We start from the raw sequence: 18674 nt of genomic DNA, 5'->3' as shown, positions 1-18674 counted from the left end.
TCTTGTTTAAAATTTAATTTCCACATTTTTCTTCCATTTACAAACTGTAGCATTGAAAAATAGCACCAAAATTGTTATTGACTTACTTTTACTTATATATGAAATCATTGCACCTTCTCCTTCTGAAGAACACCACAAATAAGCTGTTTGTAGAAGTGTTCCTTTTCTTTAGTCATTCTCTGTGTCATGACTACAGAACAACTGAGACCCAGATGCTGTAACCCGGAATAAGAGACAGAAGAGAGCTGGCGTGGAGAGTAAGGAGATTTAATAATTAGGTAAGTTGGCAAGCAGGCCGGCTCCGTGGGGTCCACAAAGCGTGAGGCTGAGTCCTGTGGCGTCACTGGTGGTTTCGTCATCAGAGTCTGGAGACGGCAGCATTGGTGGAAGTCCGTGAGGTAGATGGAACGGCAGAGGCTCGTGGTGTGACCGGATGAAACAGACAGGATGCAGGTTCCAGACAGAGGAAGATTCAGGCGACCACTCGTGACTATGGATTCCTGGAGACAGGTGAGTACAAAGCATTAGGCGCAGGCTTGAAACAAGAACACAAATTAGAACGAGACTTTGAGACCAAATATGCACCATCAGGGGCAACGGACTGGTGAAGAATACTGATCCTGGAGCTCCTTATGAAGGCAGGCGGTGAGATGAAGTAAGTGGTCGCAGCTGGGCTGAATCAGGAACCAAGCGGAGAGGAGAGGGGGAGGAGTCTAACAAAGGCACCAGTACACTCGGTCTCAATGGAGTTCACTGCCACACTGCCACACACAACTGAGCAAGTGTATTCAGGAACTAAGAAAGCAAACCTTACAACCACGCAAGTGGAATGCTAACCAAGCGACCCCGCATTTTACAACTGCACGGTTGCAATCTTAACTGAGCGGCTCTCCTGCGCGCTAGCTGGGTCTGCGCAAAGTACTCAGGGGGTGTTTTTGTCCCTGGACGTGGCTGGAAGAGGAAAATTTATGACAAATTGAGGAAACAGGGTTCGAACTGTATCCAAAGAGCCCATAACAACCTCCAAAGACATTAAAGGTGAACTCCTAGTTGAAGGTACATCAGTGTCAGATCGCACCATTCGTCGTTGTTTGAGCCAGAGTGGACTTCATGGTAGACGACCAAGAGGGACACCACTGTTGAAAGGAAATCATAAAAATGCCAGACTGACAGGCAGTGAGTGGGGTCTTTTCCTTTGACTGATGCGAAGCACACGTTTGGAGCGGCTGGTGACGTCAGACTTGAAGGTAGATGGTACGGCTGCGTGGCGTGGCTGTAGGTCGGGAATTCAGGTGTAACCAGGTGAAGGGTGTTGTTGAATGAACCCAGGTCGGCACACGTGGTTAGATTTCCTGCAGGAAATGAGGTAGACATGACTACCAGAGAAGGCATGAAGCATGACATAACTAGACACATAAGACCAAGATCTGCACCATAGAGGGCAAATGAACTGGCGATAAACGCTGGAGAAGGCTCATCTTAAATAGCAGGAAGACTGATGAGCTGAGTGCCAACAGCTGGGTCCAATCTGGGCAGAAAGAGCAAAGAAGGGAGGGGGGAGGAGAGGACTCCCAAGCATACCATGACAAGTTATTGTTTACAGTGTGTGAATGTGTGTGTGAGTGAATGTGTGTGTGACTGGGTGAATGGGTCCGTGACTTTAAAGCGCTTTGTCCAAGAAAGGCGCTATATAAGTATACGCCATTTATTAATTATTTTTAATACCCTCTGATGGATTTGAGTGTGGTTTTGGAGGAGAGAAAAAACAAAATATGAAAAGAGCCACAGTACGATATTTTCACGACCATAGGGCGCACTAGATTATAGGGTGCAGTTTCAGTTATGGGTGCTTTTTCTGTATTTAACGCATAAAAAAAGCACACCAGGTTTTAGGGAGAGGGCACGTTAAAACATACCAGTAAAACATGAATGCTACTATGTGTTTTCAAAAAGCAGCTGGAGCAAAACTGAGTTTGTTTGTGGTTTAATTCTAATTTTTTCCATCATCAATCAGCATCCATAAATCCATCAAAGTCCTCATCTTCTGTATCTGACATGCACATCTTTGTTGTTCTAATTCTATCAAACACATCAGGTTCCCTTTCATCATTGTCAGAGTCCGTCTTGTTACCGTGTGGCTCCTCATGAATTACGCCGGGCATTGGGAAAGCTCGAAGAACAGTGGAAGCAGACACGTTAGCCTCGTTAGTCCAAGCATCTACAATCCATTCACAGATTGTGGCGTAACTCGCCCGGCGCTGCGTCCCAGTAAAAGGACCAGAAGATGGACAGCTTTTCGTTTTTATCCGCTCGAAGTAGCTGCGCCACTGTAGTCCTTGCCCGGATGGAAAGATGGCACCGCTTCATAATACGAAAGCACCAAGCTGGCTTTCGAGAAAAATTTCACTTTTCATTTCCTCTGCAAGCGTTACTCCCTTCAGTGGAATGGTGACTGTAGGCTGTGGGCAGCTGTTCTCTGATCGTTAATCCATCACTTCAGTCGGTCTTCCATTTACCAATAAACGATCGTAGCTGGAACACTGTGGTAGGGGGCCCCCAATTAGCCACTGCTTCCCCCTTGCCTGGGTCTGTAGAGACTCCTTGGTCCAAAATCACATGCCCCAGATAATGCACCTGGCGCTGGGAAAAGGCACATTTGGCGAGCTTAACCTTAAGCCCTTCATGCTGCAGCCTCTCAAGCACCAGCTCTAATCGCTCCAGATGCTGCTCGATTGTGGAGGAAAAGACAAAGAGGTCATCAAGGTACAAAAGCAAGTACTGACCTTGTTTCTTGCCAAACATTTGCTTCATCGGCCTCTGAAAGGTGCTGGGGGTGTTGCGAAGACCGAAGGGCATGCAATTCCACTCAAAAACACCAAATGGTGTGCAGAACACTGTCTAAGGGCGATCGGCCTCTGCCACCGCCACCTGATGGTGGCCGCAGGCTAAATCCAGAGTGGAGAACCAACAAGCTCCTGACAGGGCATCCAAGGATTCCCCTATTCGAGGAAATGGAAAAGCATCCTTCCCAGTCCTGCTATTTTACTGCCGGTAGTCCACGCACAGCCGGAGACCACCATCTTTCTTGCGGATCAATATGATTGGGGAAGCAAAGGGGCTGCTGCTCTCACGAATCACCTGAGACTGGAGTAAATTGTTAACATGCTCCTTAGCCGCTTCATAATCTGATGGAGGAATGCGCCTGTAGCGCTGCCGGACTGGAGCATCATCCATTAAGGGAATCTCATGAGTGATTAGGCTTGTGCAACCCAGGTCAACCTCATGCATTGAAAAGACAGTTAAATACTTCTCTAGGGGGGCCCGGACTTTCTCCTGCTCTTCCGCCGAAATGCAGAGAGGTCTACTGACTCAAGCTGAGCAAGAGCCAGGGTGAATGCTGCATGAGCAGCCACCACAGCAGCCTCTGATGGTACCTCAGTCACTTCCTTGGGTAAACTCACCACTCCAGCTGGAGCCAGCGTGCCCACAAGGGTACGTGGGTGGAGTCTCACAGCGGTGGACCCCACGTTGATGATGATGTAAGCTGTCCCCCTCTCCACTTTTTACCAGTGATGGAGTTGCTAGAAGGCCGGCAGGGAGTTCTGAGCTACATGGCTCAAACACTGCTGAACCAGCACACTGCTCTGAACAGGTGGCAGCAATGATAGCAAGGACACCACCAGAAATCCAACGAGCCTTTCGACCACGAGTCCTTACTTTACTACTTTTACTGTAGGTTGAGCTTGGTGGCCCTGTTTTAGGGCCCCAAAAATTACATCTGGGGCTGTGGACACCTCAGATTGTCCAAACAGAGCACTGCAATACAGGGCAAAGAGCTCTTGGTAACAGCGCCGGATGATGTTAATCACCAAGACGCCGAGTGCCTGCATAGGTCCTCCACCGGGGATATCTTTAACTACTAGCACATAACAAAGTCCCATTTTCAACTCGAAGTAGCCAAGATATCGTGTAGCTAGCCCGTTAGCTGCCCTCAGTTGTAGCCGCTTGCAGGAGCGAAGTCGCTCTGGTCCCCATGGCTCAAAATGCTGCTTAGAGAAGCTTTCAGTGATTGTGGATACCATGGACCCAGTATCCACTAAACACGAAATTAAGCGACCCCCATGCACACCTGTAAATGAGGACAAGATGCTAGATGTCCATCAAACTCTCCTCTGCAGACGCAAAAGGTCCTGAGACATCTGGAGGATCTGTTCTTGTTGGAGTCTTAACATCTCCTTTATCTCCGATAGTTTTGAAACCGGAGGAGCTGATTGGGAGCTACCCCCAACGCCACACTGGAACCCGGGAACTGAGGGGACTGAGAAACTACAACTCCGCACCCCTCCAGGGAGACCCTCCCGCTCCCATTGTAGTGCCTCACCCCAACCTCTAGCAACGTAACGGTGGGCTGTCGCCGCACAAACTGCTTCAATTCACGGCATAGGGTGCAGTCAAATACACGCTCAACAAATTGATCCTGCAGCAACATCTCTGCATTTGAAACACCACTAGGTGCAGCTCCCGTAACTGATACCATGAGGTTCATTAAGGCCAGGGAGAATTCTTGCAGCGTCTCACCTTCCTGCTGCTGACGAGAGAAGAAGGCTTCCTGCAAGGCAACATAGGAGTCAGAGCAGCCATATAGTTCCTGCAGCACTGCAATGAGCCTCGCTGGGTCCTCCCGATCAGGGCTAGGGATCATATTTAATTTCGTTGCGAGCCTCTCCTTCCAGGTGATCAAACAAAAAGAACGCCTGATCGGCTGCACCTCAATGGCGAGCCCTCATGCAAGCCTGCACCTCCTCAAGCCACTCTGTAAGCACAATGCCAGTACGTCCTCTAAACATGGGACATTTTCTATCTCGATGGACATACAGCAGTCTCTCTACTACTGGAGGATGGGTCAAAGGCCCAGCCAAAGTGGCAAGTGCTACATTGGGGCCAGGAGCTGCCGCATGTTGCTGCCGCAGCCTCTCATTTTCAGCTTGCAACCATGAAACCAGGTCTGTTAAATCCTGAATTTGTCCTTCCATTACTTAGCCCTGGAGGAAAAACAAATTTTCAATCTCCCGGCTAAATAGGACACCAAGTTACCTGGCACAAATCACCTTCCAACCTCCATAGCGGAACCAGCTGCTGCTTCTTAAAAATAAATAAATAAATAATTAAAACAGAACTTCAGTGTCTGGCATGCCTATGACCAAAAAAATAACAACACAGAATGATTTTTTTTTTTTAAAAACCCACACGTCTCTGCCGTCATGGTGCCTCTGGCAGCTCTCCTCCCCGTCCCCTTGGTTCCTGATTCGACTCAGCTGTGTCCACTCAACTCATCATGCCTCCAGACCTACATAAGGAGATCCAGAACCAGTATTCATCGCCAGTTCATTACCCCAGATGGTGCATAGTCTGGTCGTCTTGGTAATTCTAGTCATGTGTTTTTGCTCTCGTCTTATTTACCTTCTGCCTTGTCGTCAGGATTATCAAACCACAAGTGGACGCCTGAGTCTCCAGACTACCCGAGCAGTATTACATCATGGAGTCAACTTACCACGCCACGAAGCTTCGCCGAACCTCCAGCCACGTCACGAGCCATTGCAGAACCTCCAGTCACGTCACGAGCCATAGCAGAACCTCCAGTCACGCCACGAGCCATCGCAGAACCTCCAATCTCGCCGCAAGCCATCATCCAACATCAAGCTGTGCCACAACTCCAAACCACACCGGATATAATAAACTCCAATACTTACCTCAAAAACTTACCTGAGTCATCCTTCTGGGTTCCAGCGTCTGGGTCTGTCTCGTCTAGCAAGTCATGACATCTGCTAAGTGTGCTATTCTGCCGACAACGCCAATTGTGGTCCCGACGGAATTTATTTTTTTGGCGGATGCACACAAAAGGCAGGAGACAGAGGGACCAAGGTTAAAATTAAATCACAAAACGTTAAAACCAATTAAAAATAGACCTGTTTAAAATACATGCATAAAAAACAGATTCAGACCGCTGAGGACCAGAAAAGTTAAGGGAGGTGGAGGCTCTCAGAGAACCAAATAAAATTTCACCCCACTCACGTGATGCAGACCACACACAGTTGTGAACCCTTCACCCAAGGACAGGTCACTCTAAATCGGAGAACTCAGGACTGACACCTGGGTCCTCCGCACTGAGGGAGGGGGGAAAACAAGGTGCATTAACACAATAAAACACACACAATTAAACACAGTTCTAAAAGAATTATATAAAAATTCTTAACACAAAAAATAAAAGAAACTCTTGTGAGAGTAGGTCAGCCCGTAGGGTGCTGCTCAATGAGGAGAGCACCTCCGAGCTTTTGTTTTAGTGGGTGGTGAGGGTGAATTCAGGCGCAACGCCCTGTTTAGTCCTCCTTTGCTCGGGCTCAATGGCAGCTGAAGAGCACCCGGGCCCGGCAGTTCTGAGCAGAGTTTCTAAAGATATTAAAACTGTTAATAAAACTTTCACTTCTGGGTGAAGCAAACTTATATGAGTCTAATAAAATAATGCACTAAGATTTGTCTCCAAACAATTATAACATCAAATAAAACACATTTATCTGTAGCAGGCTGAAACATGTTTTCCTGTTTTTCTTTGTAAACTAACAGGTTCAGAGGATCACTGAACATTTAGGGTTTTCTAAAGCAACAAACTACAACTTCATGTAAAATGTTTCTATGCTTTTGTAGGCATCTTAAATCTTACAATTCTCTGCTCTTTGCTACATTATCAATTGTTTATGTCATGTTGATCAAAATGTCTTATATAGTTCACTGTGCAATAGTCTTACTCCTCAAAACACCTAGTCATTAGTTCATCGTATAATTCATTAACTGCAAAATGGTTGACCAAGTTGTCATAATGTGACAAACATATTTTGCTGCATTGCAAGAGAGGATATTTGCTGTGATGTGGATGAGAATTTGTGGCCTAACATACAGGAACGACAAGAGGTGTAGGAAGACCACACCAATTCCTACTGCACTGCCTGTACTGTTGTACAGAATATTGTCCTATATTTTTTTCCCTTTGTGTTACTGTTTACAGTGGGTTTTTTCTATGTTGGTATGACATGGTCTGTCAACAAATTACAATATGAACAATAAAAGTGTAAATGTGAATCTTGTCCAGTCTCTTGCAATCAAACAAAAAAGGTGTAACTTACATTTTACAATAATTGTCATCAAAACTTTAGACATAGTTTACATCAGAACCTCCCTCTAAAGTACACAGTTATATTGACAACATGACTACGTAATTTGACTGTCTTGTTCGTAGACAATGACACAAGGACTTGACATTCTGATGGCACTGACATGTTCAATGACATAAAGACTTAGTTTTGAGAGATGAACTAAAGATTTTGAGCAAGTTACAGGCCTTTGCAAGAAATCCATAGTGTTTTGCTGTTTGTACAAATTGTTTTGAGAAATGCACACACGTATTAGCAAACTTCAATTCTGATCTGAGAATTGTACTAAAGCCACTGAGAAAAACTGTGTGACTAAAATGTCCTCCTTTTTTTAGAGTTCATCTTACAACAATAATAATTTACTTTATCTACAAGCGCCTTTGTAGAAACTCAAGGACACCCAGTGAAAAAAAGCAGAAAGCTGCAGAAAAAAATATAGCAGCAGTTAAAATAAAGCAGTGAGAAGTGAGCAGAAGAAACACTTAGACTAAATATACAGATTACTGTAAATGAAGAGTAGTTAGAGAGCCTATGTCATGCTATTCTTAAGCCTTTCAGGGTAAACTATATCCTTATGTATGATAATATATTAGCTTTGACACACTAAAGAACAGATTATTTATGAAATACCAGTGATTTTCAAGAGCTTTTTTTTTTCCCGACCGACCGACCGACCGACGGACAGAGTACTTTATTAATCCCGAGGGAACTTGCATATCCATCCATTGCTCCTCAAATACACAAAAATTTAATAGAAATTTAAAAAGTAGTAAGTAGTTGAGTAATAAATAGTCTTAAAATCCTAAAATAATCACACTCACTAAAAACAGAGTAAAAAGAATAAAAGTGTAAGAGCAATAAAAATAAAATAAAAGTAAGTAAAAGCATAAAAGTGGTAAAAAGTAGATGCCCGATTACTGACTCCTCCTCATGCCCCCTCCCCTCCCAGCAGTATTGAACAGTCTAATTGCACTCGGTGCAAAGGACTTCCTGAGTCTTTCTGTGGAGCATGGCAGAGAGCGAAGGCAGTTGCTGAATGCGCTCCTTTGGTCAGTGAAGAGTCCATGTAGAGAGGGTTCTTTTTGTTCGCCCCCCCCCAACACACCACCGCATAAGACAGGGTACTTAAAACAATGGACTGATAAAACATAAAAAGGAGATCTGAGCAGACATTAAAAGAGCCAAGTCTTTTTACAAAGTATAACCTGCTCTGCCCCTTCCTGTATATGGAGTCCATGTTTGCTGACCAGTTCAGCTTCTTGTCCAGGAGGACTCCAAGGTATCTGTAGTTATCCACTACCTCCACCTCTGCTCCACCAAGGAGGATGGGTTGAACCGCATCAGGTGTTCGACGGAAGTCCAGCACCATCTCCTTTGTCTTGGTGATGTTTAGGTGGAGGCAGTTTCGTTGGCTCCAGTGCGCAAAGTCCTCCACCAGCTGTCTGTACTCCCCCTCCTCACCCTCTTTTATACATGCCACAATTGCTGCGTCATCTGAGAACTTTTGAATGTGGCATGCATCAGAGTTGTAGTGGAAGTCAGTGGTGTAGAGGGTAAAGAGGAGAGGTGATAGCACTGTGCCCTGTAGATCCCCCGTGCTGCCAGTCAGCATGGAGGAACTGCAACTCCCCATTCTGACAAATTGTGGCCTGTTTGTCAGATAGTCCGTTATCCATGACACCAGTTGGAAGTTCGTACCAAAGGAGAGGAGCTTCTGCTGGAGAAGGAAGGGCTGGATTGTATTAAAAGCGCTCAAAAAAGAGCATTCTCACAGCACAGCCCCCGTCTCCAGGTAGGAGAGGGCCTGATGTAGAAGATACAGGACAGCGTCCTCAACTCCTACTTTTTGTTGGTAGGCGAACTGGAGAGGGTCCTCATCCCTGCGCCTGCGACCCCAGGTGCAGTGGGGCACCTGGGGTCGCAGGCACTGCAAGACCAGGTGCTCCAGTGTCTTCATGACATGAGAGAAGAGGGCGACTGGCCTGTAGTCGTTCGTTCAGCTCACAGGAGCGACTCTTTTTGGGCACAGGAACAATGCATGACGTTTTCCACAGCGATGGGACCCTACCCAGCTTCTGGCTCAGGTTACAAATCTGCTGTAGGGGTTCTCCCAGTTCTGCAGCACTGGCCTTAAGGAGCCGTGGACTCACTCGGTCTGGGCCAGCTGCCTTGCTGGGGTGGAGCCGTCTCAGCTCCCTGCTCACTTGGTCAGCAGTGATGGAAAAGGGGTTATCATTGGGATTTGATGACTGAGATGGGGGCAAAGGGGGGGGGGGGCAATGGGGGGGGGGGGCAGAAGCAAGATGGTTGGGGAGGTCGGTGGGGCACTGCAGCACCAGGGAGCAGGCAGCATGGGGGGTAGCCTGGGGGCAGCTGAACCGGTTGAAGAAAAATAAGGCGACTGGATTTCCGAGACAACAGCTTTCACTCCTTGTGGATGCCGCCCAATTCATGACATCAACCCATAAGCCAGCCTCGGCAGTGTGTCTGCTACTCACCCACGAAAACAAACTACATCCAAACTTTTCAAAGATAGATGTGCATATAGTGCATATTAAAGGAAAAGTTTTTGCCGATCACGTCTAGCTCCATGTGTGAGTGTTAGCCTGGGGGCGGTGCTGGCAGCGCAGACTCTGGCTCAAAAGGGTTGTTCCTCACTTTGTGGCGTCACAATGAGAACCCACGTGTTTTAGTGGATTGGTCGGGGACAATCGGGGTACGTAGACAGCAGAGTTTCAGCGGAATTTGATTGTTTTTCGTGAGGAATGAATATTATAATGCACTTTTGCATGTTATTGACCCTTTAAGAGTCTGTGTTGTGACTTGGAGAAGAGTAGCTGAACATGAAAAATATAGAAGAAGAAGAGAATGATGTGAAAAGGGAAGGGAAATGTGATTAATACAGAGGATTAATGGGGGGGGGGGGTGGAAGACATAAGTGGACAGTTTGTGTTTAAAGACCCACTCCAATGAAAATTGTGTTTTTATTATGTTCTTGAAAATGAATTGAAAAAGCATTTTGAAGGATTGATTTTTTATTTTATTTTTGAATCATTTCATGCAGTTATATTGTGAAAATGAAAAAGTATTTCAGTTAATTCATTTTAATTGTCAAATTAGAAATTTCTAACTGAATTTTGCAACATATTTACCAGATAACTTTTTGAAAAGGAAATGTCAAAAACCGTTTTCTTTATGTTTCAATAAAGTGACAAAATAAGATGTTAAAGAAGAAAAAGCAGTTTGGTGGATTGCTTTTTCTTTTTAATTTTGACAATAAATGCTGCTTCATTATGAAAGTGAAAAACATTTCTGTTAATCCATTTTAATTGTCAAATTAAGATAGATATTTCTAATTATATCTAAGCAAAATGAAAATGAAATTTCAAATACCATTTTCTTCATCGTTTTAATCAAGTGACAGAATCAGCAGTGTTGAAGAAGAAAAAGAAAAAGCTGTTTTGCGGCTTGCTTTTTTCTTTTTTAATTTTGAGTCAACAAATGCAGCTTCATTTTGAAAATGAAAAAGCATTTCCAAAACCATTGTGTGATTTTTGTTTTGCCTCATTAAATCATAAATCTTGTGTGTGGCGTCTGAATGCAGCTCAGCATATCAGGTCACACAGTTCTGGTCAAAGGCTGCAGCTGGAACTTAAACGTCAGAACATTATTTGCTCAGTATCTGTTTCTTACTCTGCATCTTACAGTCCGTTCAGTCAAATACAACTCACACACATGCTAACACCCAGTTTTTGTAACTCTTTAAAGTCCCATTTTAATCATCTTTTGATCAATTGTAAAACTGTTCCCAGCGGTCCTTTAATAGTGATTAAACCTGTGTCGCTTTCTTGGACTATAGCTGCGGTTACATGGGCAAAATATCTTAATCGGATCAATGGTCTGATTAAAATTCAACCGTGCACATTAGCTTTGTTTGATGAACATAATTCCATGCGGGAAATTCCGCAATCTGCACCTTGGCTGCATGTAAATATGTGGGAATAACATCAGCCTTTATTTTGTCGGGACACAACTGGAAACACAAGTCCGCGTGATTGTTTGAACAGTTTCTAAGGACTGAGCGACATTCTGCTTTGAAAAGCTCACACGCCGCCACAAAGCCGCTGTGTGAGCTCTGCCCGGACACAAGGTTCTCCTGCATCCGGCAGCCGCTAACCCAGAGCGGTGGGACGGATCGCAGTCCAAGTTTCCCACACGTAACAAAACGCACACGTAACAAAGCATCCTCCCCTCCCCTCAAATACAAAGTTATGAATCCAGCTGCTCTGCACACAGACACAGTTCGCTCGGTCCACTGACACTCGAGCCCGGACCGGGGACTCGACGTCACGGGGCACGAAGCGCTCCTCCCCGGCACCCCCCTTTTGAGGGTTGTAAAAGAGGGGAGAGGCGAAGAGCCAGCGGGGCGAGAGCGGAACGGCGCCCGCAGAGGAGCGGGTCGGTCCTGTTTGAGCTCCAAAGCTTTCTCTGTAGCAAAACACCGTCTATGCATGACGTTAAACCAGAGCAAAAGTGACACACGATCGGAATGAACCGTTTACATGCACAACGATCGGATCAACAATTGGCCTAACCCACCTGTCTCGATCAGAAAGAAATTTTGATCCGAACGAGTCTGGTCGGGGCAGAGTATTCCGAACAGCGTGTTTACATGACGCATTTTCCTTCCGATCAGGCGTTCTTTCCGATTACTTTTGCCCATGTAAACGCAGCTATTGTTACTGCAAAGCAGTAGTTCATTAAAAATTCACCTCTGAGTTGTGGGCGGGATTGTTGGTATAGAGCAACCTGAGAGTGCTCTGTTTCCATGGATCTATTTATCCCTACGTGGATCCATCAGAATAGAGCAGGGAGCTTGTAGCCCACCCAGTGTATTCTTTACATCACAAATACAATGTTTCTTCAAATTTTTGTGTCTGCTCCTGATTCACAAAAATTTGAATAAAGAAATACTCAGAAAGACAGTTTTAAGCTAAATTTTGTTTTATATATGTCCTCAATCATGAGAAACATGTCACAAAATACCAAAAACACAATTTTCGTCGGCGCAAGTCTTTAAAAATGTAGACTCTGTTCTTTGGGTAATCTTTTTCCTCTTTTGTAAACCAGACATCCTTCTTGTAACGGTATTGGAAAATGATAACAAACCGAGATTATGAGCTTTAAAAATAAGCTCCTTGAGTTCAAAGAACTGGACTTTTGACTATGTTTTTTTTTTTTTCAATCGGGGACATTTAGGATTATATTTTTTTTTTACTTTCTTTTTTGCCATCTGTTGTAACCATAGGAGTTTCATGGATCTGACCTGTTTTTCTGAACTTCTGAAAAATTTAAAAGCTTTGCAACCTTTTCCAAACTGATAATTGCCAATACAATACATTTTTCTCCCTTTCTGATTAATATGTCAGACATCAACTTTTATTAAAAGGCCAAGTTCTGACTTCTTAGGTTTTAAGGCCTGTTCACACCGGGACGAATTTCGCCGGCGATTTTCGCCGACGTTTAACGCCTCGTGACTAAACAAAGGGCCCCAATGAGAGTGTGCACACCGACGCGAAAAAACGCCAGGCGTTAAAGCGTCAAAAAAAAAAACGCCTCGGGTTCGTTTTTTTTTTTCGACGCGTCGCGTCGAAATCTACTCGACCAATGAGAACGGCGCTTTTGCTCACGTGTCTGGAGCTTCTGAAGTTACAGTAAAACACAACTTGGGGGCGCTCAAACAAAACTGCCTTGCTGAGCACACATACCAGCGAAGAAGATAGACGCCAAGTAGCGTCTACACAGCCGCGAAGCAATAATGACGGACATTCTAAAACATCCCCGAACCAAGCACCAGTTGGAGCTACTGGTGCTTGAAATATTCATGTTTTCTTTGTTTGATTCTGACAAGCGTGTAAATACTTGCTCTCTTCTTCTGAGTGAAAAGCGACTTTAAGAAGCGTAAAGTTGCGCAGCGCCACCTTGTGTACAGGAGTATTTCGGTTTTACATTAAGCGCCATCTAATGTCAGGGAATGAAATTGCATGTTCACTCCACTCATCGTCAGCGAAAATCGCCTGGGTGTGAACACAAAAAACGTGGCGAAAAACGCTGGCGAATAACGCCTGGCGAATATTCGTCCCGGTGTGTACGGGCCTTTAGGTTCTACTGTTATCAGACACGGTTGTGTTTTTTCACATACCTGACATGTTTTGACGGACGTCTTCCATCTTTGTCAGAGTCTTCGTCAGAGTTGTGTCATCAGAGTTGTGTTGTCAGAGTTGTTGTCGTTGTGATGACGCTGACGAAGACGGAAACACAACCATGTATGATAACAGAAGAACCTAAGAAGTCAGTTTATAATACAGACACTATGAACTTTATTGAACTAAGGCCAGGTTAGAATGGCTTTTTTTTAATTAACAAATGAAATAATCATGAATTGATTTACAAATTAAAAAAATGTTTAAATGTGTTAATCTTTAGCGTTTGAGCCCTTCACTCACCTCATTATCTTGCCATTGCAACCAGCTGCTGCAAGTCAAACACTGGAGAGCAGCTGAGACAGCTCCCTGATGTAGCTTCATACGTCAAAGTACAGACAGCTAACAACATAGACCAAGAGCATGAAAACACTTACCAAAAAAGGAGGCAGGAGAAGGAAAGGACAGAAGGAAGACTCTGCTTTCCCAGCCCCCTTAAAGTCCTGCTTTTCTTCATTAAATGGAAAGGTAACTGACTTCAGTAGTCTAGTAAAGTGAAAAAGAACTCTGAGTTTATCTCTGGGGAAAGTATCCTGATGAATTATAATGAGGTCAGAAATACATCTTATGTTAAGCAGTTTAACATGAATTTATTTGTGTCAAGAAATTTAGACCAAAAACATCTTCCTAAAATTAATGCAAAAACTGAGCAGGGCGTGCTTTGAGCTTTCTTCTTTATACATGATGTCCAGCCAAAACAGGTATCATTGTCTAGGTTAGGCAAGCAGGAGGAAACGCAACTGAAGGGAAGAACAACAAGCACATTGAAGTAGGGGTGTTCTGCTCGAGTGGACGGCTCAACTCTATCGATCTTTCAAAGCGGAAGTGTCATTGTTGGCCTATCCAGCACTTGCTTCAGATTGCGTATGATCATGTGACTTTTCAAATGACGCTCCATTTCATCATTCGCATATTGCCGAGTGCCCATAAAGTGATATTTATGCCACCACACTGCAAACGTATAAGTAGCAAATGAAAATATTAAATATTTTCTTTTTAAAAACATTTCAACATTTTTTCTTTCAAAAAACTTTTTTTTGCTTTAAAGAAATACTTTTGCATTTGCAAAACAAATGTTTTTGCATGCGTTGAGTCTTATCTTGCCTTCTCCCTCTCTTTTATTTTGCGTTCATAAGTTTCAGTTAAGCGTGACATAGCTGCCATCAAACAACCTCATGATTGGTCTAGATTCTAACCAATCAAATCGCCATATCGCCAATCGCCATATTTATCTAACATGGTGTCTGCCTCTGTCTCTTAGGCTGACGAACCATTCATTTTTAATCATTTTAAAAATAATTGATGCTTTCTTTGTCACGGTTTTAGTTTCTTTACTTTTGTTTTCTAGTTGTCTCTTGTTTCTTCATGTTTTGAATTCACTTCCTGTTTTATTTTGTAGGGTTTCCTGTGTTGTGTCGTGTTTTCGAGTTTTACTTTTGGTCCCCATCCGCCCTCATTGTTTCCATCTGTGTCTCTTCAGTCCTGTATGTATTTAAGTCCTGTCATTTATTTCCTCCTGTGCTGCTCCATAGTTTGATGTAGTTTGCTGTCCCCTAGTTATTGTGTCATTGTAAGTTTTCAAGTTTTGAGTTTGCCTGCATGCTGAAGTGGTATTATTGCTTAGTTTTGTTTTAATTATTAAAGATCCCTTTTGCCTGGATCCTCCTCCTCCTCTCTGTGCCTGGGTGTGTCCCTCATTTCCCCCTCTGTAATAATCTTTTAAACTGTAAAATAAATGATAAAGCTTATTACACTAAATCAACAGGCCTGTGTGTGATCTGTGAATCCTCCAGAGCCAAATATTGGTAAAAAGTAAGATTTTCTTCAAGATATGTTTGTAAAAACAAACAAAAAAAAATATGTGAAGCACATATTCTTTTATGCTGCACAAGATTAACAGCAGTAATGGGCAAAAGAATGATGGCTCACCAAAGTAGACTTAATGTACTTAACAGAAGCATTTTTACCTTTTATTTTAATTTGCAGAGTGTCTTATTATTTATTTATGAACGCAAGATCAAAGGGGGAGAAGCGAGAAGAGACACAACGCATGTAAAAAGCATGTGTGTTGCAAACAAAAATATTTTTTTAAAGCAAAAAAAAAAGTGTTTTGAAAGCAAAAAAGAGTCTTTGAAAGCAAAAAGAAAAAGGTTTTTGAAAGAAAAAAAAATGTAGAAAACAAAAAAAAAGCCTTGCAACTTAGAAAGTTTTGTTTGCAATGTCTTGGCATATATATCACTTCATGCTCCTCAAAGCCGAGACATTTAGTCATTTTAAATGCCAACTTTTACTGTGATTGATTAAAAAGTTTTTTCTTCTTTTTTTGCACATTTTCATTTATATTTTGTGATCTGTTTGCAGTGATTTTTTTTGTTTTATTTTAAAAAATTTTTTTAAAGAGATGAAAAAATTATATAATTTAATGTTGAATAATAAGTACTTTTTTGTATTTTATAATTCATTTTTCACATTTTATCTACAGTGAATAAATAAAAATATATTAATATAAAACACATATTAGGAAAAAACACATTTTTAGCATTGAGAATTCATCTTGTACATAATTTTATATTGTTGTTCAAGGTAAATTAAAGCAACAAAACAATCTGAAGAGCTGATTGGGAGCTGAAAAAGTCATCTTTTTTTAGTGAGCCAAGCCAGAAGAGCCAGAATTTCAGAATCAGAAATACTTTATTGATCCCACACGTGGGAAACTTGGTTGTCACAATAGCAACTGACAGCAGAGGGGGAAAAAAACTTAGAATGACATAAAAAAAAACAAGAACAAAGAAAATGTAGCATAAATGCAAACATCAAGGTTGTATAATTTAAAAAGCTATTTACAGAACAGTGCAGGTAAAAAATTTGTGAAAGAAATGTGCAAAATAGAAAAAAACTAAATAAATAGATAATAAAAAATGTGCAAAGGTTATCTTTTGCACTGTGAGTTGTTGCACAGGGTTATTGCATTGGGTATGAAGGATTTCTGGTACCGGGCAGTTTTGGAGCGGAGCTGTCTGAGCTTCCTAGAGAAGGAGCTCCGCTGTTTGTCCAAAACAGGGTGGAGAGGATGCTCTGGGTTGTCCATGATTGAAAGGAGTCTGTTCAGTGACCTCCTCTCCATCACTGCTTCAAATGTTTCCTGTTTGCAGCCAATGACAGAACCCGCCTTCCTGATCAGCTTGTTCAGTCTGTTGGTGTCACTGACTGCAATGCTGCTTCCCCAGCAGACCACGGAGGAGAACAAGGTGCTGGCTACCACAGACTGGTAGAAGATCTCCAGCATCTTGCTGCACACATTGAAAGACCTCAGCTTCCTTAGGAAGTAGAGTCTGCTGCAGGCCTTCTTGTACACAGCAGTGCTGTGGCTCCTCCAGCTCAGTCTGCTGTCGATAGTCACACCCAGGTATTTATACTCCTCCACCACTACTACATCCTTGCCCAGGATGCAGAGGGGTTGTAAGACTGTCAAAAGCTATTTCCATCACTATAAGAGGGTATAAACTTTTCCTGCATTTTTGCTATGAACACATTGCTTTAGAAACAGGGAGAAAAATAAGAAAAAATAAGTCAGTAATATCAGTAAATGAAATGTTCTACCAAACTTTAGTAGAACATTTCATTTACTGATATTTTCAATTAGACATTGATTCACAAATCTAACGTTTTTCATATGAATACATTTATCCACACATTCAGGACAGATAAGCCTACATGTGAATTTAGCAGTAGCACAAAAATGTCATTGTTCAATTTATTTTATGGTAAATGATGTATACTTTACAAAATTTGCTATTTTAAACTCCCTTCTTTTCAGCCCCAGACTCAGTATTTTTTTTTAAACAGCTAAAAACATACAGTACAGGCCAAAAGTTTGGACACAACGTCCCATTCAAATGAATGCGAAGGTGTGTCCAAACTTTTGGTCTGTACGGTATCTTCTTAAAAAATTTCTTTTTTTATAATTAATTTTATATTCTGTCTTTAACCGTGTTTTACTGAAGCCCTTTGTGATTTTTTTATCTTGAAAGATGCCATGCAAAAAAGTTTATTATTATTTTAATTATTATTACTATTATTAAAGTTTTTTTAAACTAATTGTGCAAAGCAAACATTCATGTTTTCATTTCTTTATTTAGGTTTTAAATGGTTTTAGTTATTTTAGAAATAAATGTTCACCTTTTGGCACATCCCATGAGGGGTCACAACAGCAATTTAACTTTCACTAATAGTTTAATCTAAACCAATCAGTTAATGGTTTGGTGGTTTGGCAGAGATTTTTAACATTGGATGCCCTTCCTGACACAACCCCAGTATTTAATCCGGGCTGGGGAATGGCACAGGGAACCCCAGACTTGGGCTCTCTTTTGGCTACATAGATAGTATATGAAGGGTCTTGCACAAGGATCCACACTGGATCCTTAGAGCTTATCGTACCGCTTGGGAAATGAACCCTGGTTTCCTATGTACCAGTCTGAGTAAGCATTGTTGCTGAATTACAAAAATGTGATACTTTTAGCTTAAAACTATGAGGATCTAGAAATGTCAGTTAGGTCTAAACATTTCATTGTCTTCACTAGAATGAAAAGAAAAACACAAGTGTTTAAAACCTGATGTTATTAAAGATAACCAGTAAAATGTTGTTTCCATCAGGTGTAGGCAGGTACAAAAAACATCATGTTAATAAAGTAAAAGTTTTTTGCTTGCTTCTTGTCTAAGTGCAAAGCTGCTGCTCCTTTTCTCCTCCATCCAGAGGGGAAACAGAGTCCCAGTTACTCAAGTCAAATCCTAACAAAAGGAAAACAAATACACTTAATAATAACTATACTTAACAATCTATAAACAACCTTGAACAAAGAAGATGAAAGTTTTATGATTTCTTTATTCTGAAAGATGCAGTGAATATTTGTAATATTCGTAGTAACCCGGTTGTCGTCAGAGAAGGATATTTATCCAGGATATGTAGGATATATCCAACAAAAAAAAGATCTCCCTGCATTTCCCTCAAAATTTCCTAGAAAACCTTTGTCTGTGTGTATTTCCCCAGTAGTTCACATTCATACTAAATTCTTAATATTTTCATATTAAACACTTTTCAAAAGAAATAAATGTGTAATGTTTAAGTTTACCTGGGTCTTTTATTTTGAACTTAGCTGTAAGAACTATCTTTACCTTTTTTGTCACATTCTTGTCACTGCCTGCAATC

At 42.2% G+C, this 18674-nt stretch overlaps 1 long non-coding RNA gene across 2 annotated transcripts; it reads right to left on the bottom strand.

The window, feature by feature from the left end:
• Positions 1 to 251: 251 nt before the first annotated feature.
• Positions 252 to 13923, bottom strand: LOC144987035 (uncharacterized). 2 transcript variants are annotated; one of them, XR_013650891.1, is made up of 5 exons: positions 13712 to 13923; positions 13408 to 13506; positions 1434 to 6164; positions 586 to 1352; positions 252 to 500 (listed from the first exon to the last, which is right to left on the bottom strand). It is a non-coding gene; the product is annotated as an uncharacterized LOC144987035 (long non-coding RNA). The 2 variants fall into 2 exon arrangements; XR_013650890.1 differs by having other exon boundaries at positions 586 to 6164; positions 13712 to 13922.
• Positions 13924 to 18674: the final 4751 nt, after the last annotated feature.

Source organism: Oryzias latipes, chromosome 18, assembly GCF_053564925.1.
Source record: "Oryzias latipes strain Hd-rR chromosome 18, Olatipes_Hd-rR_3.1".
NCBI lineage: Eukaryota > Metazoa > Chordata > Actinopteri > Beloniformes > Adrianichthyidae > Oryzias > Oryzias latipes.
Note: the sequence above shows the minus strand (reverse complement) of the source record. Positions and strands in the feature narration are given on the sequence as shown.